Source organism: Elephantulus edwardii, unplaced genomic scaffold (genome assembly GCF_000299155.1).
Source record: "Elephantulus edwardii isolate Elephantulus edwardi_28Jun2011 unplaced genomic scaffold, EleEdw1.0 scaffold00063, whole genome shotgun sequence".
NCBI lineage: Eukaryota > Metazoa > Chordata > Mammalia > Macroscelidea > Macroscelididae > Elephantulus > Elephantulus edwardii.
Window position 1 is genome coordinate 2,959,200 of NW_006399813.1, and position 7,361 is coordinate 2,966,560.

Sequence of the window (7,361 nt, forward strand, 5' to 3'; positions counted from 1 at the left end):
TTCAGAAAGTTGGACAATGACTAAGGACAACATAAGAAGAATAGAGGCCTTCGAGTTGTGATGCTGGAGAAGAACCTTGAACGTACCATGGACTGCCAAGAAAACAAATAGGTCTGTCTTGTACAGGGTGAAACCAAGTCTCTCCTTGGAAGCTAGGATTTTTGCCTCGCTTACTTTGGGCACATGGCCAGGAGAGATCGGTCCTTGGAGAAAGACCTCATGCTCAGAATGGTGGAGGGACAGTGCAAGAGAGGAAGACCCCAGATGAGATAGATTGATACAGTAACTGGGGCAATGGGAGTTGGTGTGTCAGAATTAGTGAAACTGGCTCAGGACAGGGCAGGGTTGAGAGATGCTGTACATAGGGTCACAATGCATCGCAGGTGACTTAACCAATAACACATTCCATGAGGTTTGGAAGCAGGAGTGGCATCCACTTCCTAAACAACTTGCCTCTAGAAACTCTATGAACTTTGATAAATATTGATCATTATAGAGAGGCATCAGGCCTTTTATTAGTACGGTCTCTATGAGTCATGCTTGACTCGAAGACAATCAATAACAACCACAGCATTGGCAAGAAGGTCATTGGTACTCATGATGTGAAAGTAATAGTGTAACCAGGTTGGAGACATGAATGCTTTGTAGTAGCTTGAAATGAAAGTCAAGGAGAAACGCAATACAGTGGGTCGAGGGGAACTCCGAATCAGGGAGTCTTGATGATGAAGATGGTGCAGATCAGATGGGGTTTCCTTCTGTTGTCCACAGGCGACTATAGTGGGAACTGACTTAAGGCACCTAAACTACGTAAACTACAACAGGGTCACCCAAGAGGTGTAAATGTCTATGGAAGCAAACTGCCACAACTCTTTTCCACAAAGCCTGGTAGATTTGAACTGCTGACCTTTCAATTAACATATAGCATACTTAGGGTTCCTTGTGAAGCACCAATTCAACAGCACTGAACAACAAGCCTAGAGAATAAAAGATGAGAGAACTGGCCAAATTAATAGCTTCTAAACTTTGGGCATGTTGTTGTAGTTATGTGCCATAGAGTTGACAGTGACTCATAACAAGCCTATGTACAGCAGCCCTGAGCTCTGCCCTGTCCTGAGCCAGTCTCACTAACTCTGACATACCAACCCTCATTACCCCAGTTACTGTATCAATTCATCTCATCTGGTGTCATTCTCTCCTGCGCTCCACCCTCTGAGCATGATGTCCTTCCCCAAGGGCTCATTCCTCCTGGCCAAGTGCCCAAAGTATGTGAGACAGAGCTTCAAAATCCTTGCCTCCCGGTTCAAACCCACCAGATGCTCTGCCGGGGAAGAAGGGACAATCTCCTCCTGTACCAGTCAGATCTGATTTGATGGTACACACACACAAAAAAATTAAAAAAAAAAAAATCCTTGCCTCCAGGGAGAAACCTGATATCAGCCTCTCCAAGACAAACTTGTTTGTTTTCTTGGCGGTGCATGGTATATTCAAGACTTTTCTCCAGCACCACAACTTGAAGGCATTAATTCTTCTTTTGTCATCCTTAGTCATTGTCCCCCTCTCTAATGCAGAGATAGTGATTACGAAGACCTAGGAAAGGTAATTCCTTGGAGAAGGATATCGTGCTTGAGGAGGTGGAGGGACTGCGAAGGACAGGAAGACCCTCAGCCAGATGGGTTGATGCAGTAACTGCAGCAATGGGCTTGAGTGTGTCAGAGATGACGCGGGTGGGACAGGACAGGACAGGGCTCGGATCTGTTGTCCACAGGGTCGCTGTGAGGCATACTCCACTCAATTGCACCTCACAAGAACATATTTTGGGCATGTTGTCAGCAGGGACGAATCCTTGGGAAATGTCATCGTGCTGGCAAAGGTGGAGGGTCAGAGAAAGAGAGGAAGACCCTCAATAAGGTGGATTGACCCTGTGACTGTAGCAATGGGCTTTAGCCTAGCAGAAATCATGAGGATGGCGCAGGATAGGACAAGGTTCAGATCTGGAGTTCATAGCTGCTCCATGAGTTGTAGTCAATTGGTGGCACTTATCAACAACAACAAACAATTTTGTTTGTTATGCCAGCTCTGGTGACGTAATCCATAGAGAGTTGGGCTGCTGATCCAGAGGCCATACCTTTCTGATAGTTCAAATCCACCAGTTACCTCGAAGGAGAATGATGGACAATGGCCTCCTGTTCGCTTGATTTACAGTCTCCAAAACCCACTGGGAGACCATCCATAAGTCAGTTCTGAAACTCCATGGCGTTGAGTGAGAGAGAAGCAACACCTAAGGAGATCGGATAGCTTAGTGCATTACATGTTACTCTGCTAACAGAAAGGTCAGAGGTTTGAATCTGCCAGCTGCTGCTCTGGAGAAAGATGGGCAATTTCCTCCCATAAAGATTTACAGCCTAAGAAAGCTGGTGGAGAATGGCCACGGGTCAAATCAACTCACCAGCAGCTGGTGGATAAGCAGTCAGCTGAGAGAAAAGAGGTCAAGGTGAAGTCAAGGACTCAATGACAAAAGATTATGGCTAAAATGGCCACTGAAAAATATCAGAGTTGTTGTTAGCAAAGGATTGCTTTTGGAGTAGAAAGGACCCGTAGCTGGCCCTCCAGTGGGTTTCAGAGGCTGTGAATCGCACTGAAGGAGATTGCCCTTCCTTCTCCCATAGAGAAGCTGGTGGATCTGAACTGCCGGGGAGTGTGAGCACACCCTTCTACTGACTAGGCCACCAGAAGTCCCTCTCCTAGGATTATACAGCAGATTTGACATCAGCATTGAGGACACACCTAGAATTGGCTTTCCTAGTAAGAAGTGGCTACCATTCTCCTCCTTTGCAATTGTTATATAACAATATTCCATAGTCCAAGTGTTGAGTTTTCGCTGATGCTTAGGAGCTTGCAAAATAGGTGCAGGCTAATCTGTAAAGTGGATTTACATTAAATTGGGAGGGGAGGAAAAAGTGATACTTATAACAAATTTATTTTAAAACTCTTTCGTAGACTGGCTTCAAAAAACCCCAAATGTTTTTGAAAAAATGAGTGGATATTGGAGGTTGAGTAAGAGTGCTTTTCAAATCTTTGGCAGATGAGTTGAAATCAGCCTTTCCTCTCCCCTATACCTTTTCAGTGGGAGAAGGATGGGCACTCTCCTCCCGTGCCTGCCTCCTCCCTGCCTCTGAAAACTGGCTGGAGGGTCAGCTGTGGGTTGGTTCTGACTCCATGGTACATAACAACAACAATACCTTCTCAGGAGGGAGCTCTGGTGGATTGGTGATAAGAAGTAGTGCTGTAATCCTGAAGTGCTAGTGGTTTGAGACCACCAGCAGCTCCGCAGGAGAAGGATGGACAATCTCCACTCTGAAAACCAGCTGGAGGGTCAGCTGTGGATTGGTTCTGACTCGATGGCCCACAATAACAACAATATCTTTTCAGTGTTACAGGATGTTTGAGGAGGGCGTCAACACTCAGGAAGTATTTTTTAAGTGTCTGAACCCTGGATACTTTGTAAGGTTCTTGGGCTTCTAGCCTCCCTGAATTCAGTGAGAAGAGGGTAGCAGGAGGGAGGTAGAAGGGTCCGAAACCAAGGCTGCTATGGTTTGAAGTTGTTGTTATGTGCCATCAAGTCACCAGTAACTCATAGCAACCATATGTACGTTAGCTTGGAACCATGCCCTATCCTCAGCCAATCTCCAACAGAAGGCTCTGCTTCTATTTCTTATCTACTAGTCTACTCTAAGTGTGCTCTATTGTACATAGGGTTTCTGAGCCCTGTTATTTCGAAAGTGAATGGCCAATGCTTCAAGAAGAATTTTCTAAACTACTTCTCTGTACCATACATCTTCCTAGTACCTTGTGACCATTTAAACTCCAAAGATGACAGGCAATGATCATGGAAAATTGGACCCCTGAGTTGCCAAGCACACTGAGCAGTGGTTTCAGAACCCCTTGTAAAACTTCCTTAAAGCCAAGCATCTTCCTTTAGGCCTCAAATTCTGTCCTTTGAGATGTGCTTTCTGAATTTCCAATAGAATTACATTCATCTCACATGCATCTTTGTGTTACATACCCAACATCCAAACAGGAACCCATGTGAGGGACCTCAGAAGAGTTCACCATCTAAGCAGGTGGGCGCGGTGACTGTGAGAAGAGTTACTGCTCTAAGGTGCAGCTGCTTAGGCTGACACTTGCCATCGGAAAGAGTAACGGGTAAACTTCCAGCCTGCAAATATGCTCATGCAGAGGTGCCAGAAGGTTTGGGAATAGCAAAGATTAAACCTTCCCTGGAACACAATTATTCCAAGCCCAGGTACAGAGTTGATGGTGAGTTCCAAAGGTAAATGATTATAATGTGGACAAAAACACTCATTTAAAATTTGGCAGGGGAAATGAAGCGCCTGAAACAGGAATCCCCACATATAGAGTCTATGAGTTTAGCTTGCCCTCTAGTGAGAAAACAAAGCTCTGCAGTCTACACGAAATGAGAAGCATTCTGGGAAGATTTTAGGCTAAATATGGGACATGATAGCACTTGTGGTATTTTTACTACAGCACAGATGAAACAGATTCAATGAATGTTTTCTCAAGTGTAAATTTTCAGTGTTAACAAGACAATCTTTCAATACCACCACCGCTTCGTAGCAGCCCTAAAAGACAGCCGACTTGCCCCATAGGCTTGTGGAGGCTGTAATCTCTATTGAAGGGAAGGGAACCTTTCTCCTGAGGGGTAACCTTTAGGTTGGCAGCACAGTGTCATCAAGGAACTTTAAAGTATTGAAAATATCATGGGTTTCCAAAAGAACAAACAAATGTGTCTTGGAGAAAGTGCAACCGGAGTGACCCTTCAAGGGAAGGATGGTGAAACTTCATTTTAATATACTTTGGTCATGTTGTTAGGAGGGACATCATGCTGGGAAAGGTAGAGGGCCAGCAAAAGAGAGGAAGACTCTCAAGGAGATGGACGGACACAGTGACTCTAACAAGGGGCGTCAGCACAGCGGAGATAGGAGGATGGTGCAGGATAGTGCAAGCTTCCGCTTCGTTATAGCTTTGGGGTTTTTTTCCTCATGATTATGGGCTTATTAGGGAGGTTAACAGAAATCAGTTCAGGCTGGGAACAGGTACAGCTTCTCAGTCAGGATGGAGCGTGCTTGCAGGCCCTTGTGCTTGCAGCTTTAGGCCAGTGTTACAAAGCTCTCTTGTTGTTATTGTTGTTGTTATGTGCCATTGAGTCACCTGTGACCCAAAGTGATTCTATGAACAACAGCTTTGAACCCTTCCCTGTCCTGAGCCAGTCTTACTAATTCCAACACACCAACCCCCATTACCCCAGTTACTTTATCAGTCTGTTTCATGTGGGCTCTTTCTCTCCTGCACTGTCTGTCCATCCTTCTGAGCATGATGTCCTTCTCCAAGGACTGGTCCCTCCTGGCCATGTGCCCAAAGTATGTGAGACAGAACATCAAAATCCTAGCCTTCAAGGAGAAACTTGGTTTCACTCTGTCCAGGACAGATCTATTTGATTTCTTGGCGGTTCATGGTATGTTCAAGACTCTTCTCCAGCACCACAGCTCGAAGGTATCGATTTTTTTCCGTCATCCTTAGTCATTGTCCAGATCTCCTGCCAAATATGGTATCTATTCCCTCTTCTTCGAGCCCCAGTTCTCCAGCAAGCTTGAGCAAAAGGCTCTGGCTCTGTCACTGCCCAACTCTCTGAAGCATAGCAAGTAATTGCAAAGACCAGGGCCTGAATCAGGCACACCTTAGTCTCTAGACTGACATCATTGCTTTTCAGTACTCTGAAGAGGTCCCTGACAGCAAATTTTTCCAGTGCAATTCGTCTTTTGATTTCCTGACTATGGTGCCAGGAATGTTGATTGTCAAGTCTTCTCTATCTGGATGGGCTTAACAGAGTTAGGAAGTGTAATGCATTCCCACATTTCATGCATTAAAAAAAAAGTTTTCCCTTATATTACAAAGTGAATACTCAAGCTCTGCGTCGAAATAAATAAATGATCATTTCTGTCTCACTGCAGTTTTTTCTGTACATCTGTGGCAGTTATTGGTTCGAATTAAACTCTGATCATGTGATTTCCTTGCATAAATCTCATTTATTTATAACCCCTACCTTTCAGTGCAACCTTATTTCCTGCCACTCCTTTAATTTTATCACTCTTCTATTACATTTCCTTCAGCTAACTCTTGAGTACATGATCAACATGTTTGTTGAATTTTAACCATCCCTCTCCAATACTCTGATTACTTACATGTGGTTTTCAAAGGAAGAGAAAGTAGCTTTCTCCTGCAACGTAGCTGGTAGATCCAAACCACTTGTCTTTGTGTTGGCAGTGCAGCTCTTTATTCACTGGACCACAGGAGAGACCTAAGAACTTCTACTAATATTGCAGAGTAACCTAATAAATAATTTCACCAGCTATAGCTCTGGAAATTTTTGAACAATACCATTAATATCACACGCAAACAAGATTCTGCTGAAAATGATCCAAAGACTACTGGAACAACACATCAAAAGAGAATGGCCAGATGTGCAGGATGGGTTTAGAAGAGTTTGTGGCACTAGGGATATTATAGTTAATGTTAGATGAATCTTGGCTGAAAGCAGAGAGTACCAGAGGAATGTCCATCTGTGTTTCATTGACTATGCAAAGGTATTTGACTGTGTGAACAACAAACTGCAGCTAGCTTTGAGAGGAATGGGAATCCCAGAACACTTGATTGTGCATATGTGAAACCTATACTTGGACCAGGAGGCAGTCGTCAGAACAGAGAAAAGAAAAACTGCTTGGCTCAAATATACACCAGGGATGTGTACTATCTCCATACCTTTTCAATCTATATGCAGAACAGATTATTTGGGAGGATGGGCTCTATGAGGAGAAATGTGTCTTCAGGATTGGAAGAAGATTCATCAACAACCTGCATTATGCAGATGACACAACCCTACTTGCTGAAACTGAGGAGGACCTGAAGTGCTTGTTGCAGAATGTCAAGGACTGCAGCCTTAAGTATGGATTAAAGCTCAGTATCAAGAAAACAAAGATGCTCACCAGTGGGCCAATTGGCAGCATCATGATAGACGTTAGAAGCTTTAGTTTGTTGGGGTCCATGATCAACATTCTTGGTACTGTTGTTGTTGTTGTTATGTGCCGTCGAGTCATTTGCGACTCATAAATCCTGCTCTATCCTGCGCCAACCCCACTGCCCCTGACACACCCATCCCGATTACCCCAGTCACCGAATCAATCCCTCTCATAGAGGGTCTTCCCCTCCTGCGCCATCCCTCCACCCTCCCAAGCATGATGTCCTTCTTCAAGGACCCGTCCCTCCTGGCAACATGTCCAAAGTAT